At 51.6% G+C, this 2,194-nt stretch overlaps 1 long non-coding RNA gene across 1 annotated transcript in view; it reads right to left on the minus strand.

Annotated features, from left to right (window-relative positions):
- The window catches only part of LOC127927216 (uncharacterized), a 3,582-nt gene extending 2,123 nt beyond the window's left edge, over window positions 1-1,459 (minus strand). The window contains exons 1-2 of the long non-coding RNA XR_008126626.1: window positions 1,342-1,459; window positions 841-929 (exon numbers count right to left, since the gene is read on the minus strand). This is a non-coding gene — a long non-coding RNA (uncharacterized LOC127927216). The remainder of the gene's footprint in view (window positions 1-840; window positions 930-1,341) is intronic.
- Window positions 1,460-2,194: the final 735 nt, after the last annotated feature.

Consider the following 2,194-nt stretch of genomic DNA (forward strand, 5'->3'; position numbering starts at 1 on the left):
CCCCTATAACCAGCCCTAATCCCAGCCCTATGCCCAGCCCTATAACCAGCCCTATACCCAGCCCTATGACCAGCCCTATACCCAGCCCTATCCCCAGCCCTATAACCAGCCCTATCCCCAGCCCTATACCCAGCCCTATAACCAGCCCTATACCCAGCCCTATACCCAGCCCTATAACCAGCCCTATGCAGCCCTATGCCCAGCCCTATACCCAGCCCTATAATGACCCTATAAGCCCTATGAGCCCTATACCCAGCCCTATAACCAGCCCTATACCCAGCCCTATGACCACCCTATCCCCAGCCCTATACCACCAGCCCTATACCCAGCCCTATGACCAGCCCTATCCCCAGCCCTATAACCAGCCCTATAACCAGCCCTTACCCAGCCCTATGACCAGCCTATCCCCAGCCCTATAACCAGCCCTATACCCAGCCAGTATCCCCAGCCCTATAACCACCCTATCCTGACCCCTATGCCCAGCCCTATGACCAGCCCTATCCCCAGCCCTAGCCCTATACCACCCTATCCCCAGCCCTATGACCAGACCAGCCCTATCCCCAGCCCTATGACCAGCCCTACCAGCCCTATAACCAGCCCTATAACCAGATATATACCCAGAAGAGTTATAACTCATGTATAAATCACTAGTCACAACAAACAGACAAGGACTTCTGTGGTCCATTCTGATAACAGCAAGGCTCCATTCTGATGATCTACCCTTCTCCCAAAGTGTGCACTTGTACACTCCCCCTCTGGTGTTGGGAATATGTTAGGAAGTGTACGAGTGCACACTCCTGGGAGAAGGGGTTAGGCGATGGGAACACACTGACAACTCACCTTTTCTTGTCAGGGATCAAGGCACACTCAGAGATGTTGGACAGATGTCCTCTCTCAAACACCAACAGCGCGGCGCCACTCTCCGTGTCCTTCAGAAGCAGACACACAACGTGTGGCCCTAATGGCACCCTATTCCCTACAGAGTGCACTACTCTTGACCAGAGCCCTTATCGGCCTTGGTCAGAAGTAGTGCACTATATTGGGAATATGGGTGCTATTTAGGCCACGGCCATATCATATAGTTCAGGTTCATACCTATGGGCCTTGGTCAGAAGTAGTGCACTATATAGGGATTAGTGGTCAGAAGTAGTGTTCCATTTGGGAAGCAGAACTAGTGTTTGGTGGACTTGTGTTTGGTGGACTTGTGTTTGGTGGACTTGTGTTTGGTGGACTTGTGTTTGGTGGACTTGTGTTTGGTGGACTTGTGTTTGGTGGACTTGTGTTTGGTGGACTTGTGTTTGGTGGACTTGTGTTTGGTGGACTTGTGTTTGGTGGACTTACCCACAGAGCGGCCGTCTTGTCCTGGGAACTGGTCAGGACTTTGGTGTCGTCAAAGCAGAAGTGGCAGCCGGTGACAGCATCTGTGTGACCCCTCAGCACCTTGATGGGAATCTGAAGAGGCACGGGGAATCAAGCCCTGTCTAACATCTCCATTACATCATGATGGGGGTCTGAAGAGGCACGGAGAATCAAGCCCCTTCATGTCTCCATTACATCATGATGGGGGTCTGAAGAGGCACGGAGAATCAAGCCCCCTTTCTCCATTAATCATGAGAGGGGGTCTGATGATGGGAATTCCTTGAAGAGGCACAGGAGAATCAAGCCCCATTTCATGTCTCCATTACATCATGATGGAGGGTCTGAATGATGGGGGTCTGAAGAGGCGGAGAATCAAGCCCTTCTAACATCTCCATTACACCATGATGGGGGTCTGAAGAGGCACGGGAATCAAGCCCCATGTCTAACATCTCCATTACACCATGATGTGGGTCTGAAGAGGCACGGAGAATCAAGCCCTGGGAATCTAACATCTCCATTACACCATGATGTGGGTCTGAAGAGGCACAGAGAATCAAGCCCTGTCTAACATCTCCATTCCACCATGATGTGGGTCTGAAGAGGCACGGGGAATCAAGCCCTGTCTAACATCTCCATTACACCATGATGTGGGTCTGAAGAGGCACGGGGAATCAAGCCCCATTTCACATCTCCATTACACCATGATGGGGGTCTGAAGAGGCACGGGGAATCAAGCCCCATTTCATGTCTCCATTACATCATGATGGGGGTCTGAAGAGGCACGGAGAATCAAGCCCCATTTCATGTCTCCATTACATCATGATGGGGGTCTGAA

The sequence above is a fragment of the Oncorhynchus keta genome, unplaced genomic scaffold, assembly GCF_023373465.1.
Source record: "Oncorhynchus keta strain PuntledgeMale-10-30-2019 unplaced genomic scaffold, Oket_V2 Un_contig_9864_pilon_pilon, whole genome shotgun sequence".
In the NCBI taxonomy this organism is placed as follows: domain Eukaryota; kingdom Metazoa; phylum Chordata; class Actinopteri; order Salmoniformes; family Salmonidae; genus Oncorhynchus; species Oncorhynchus keta.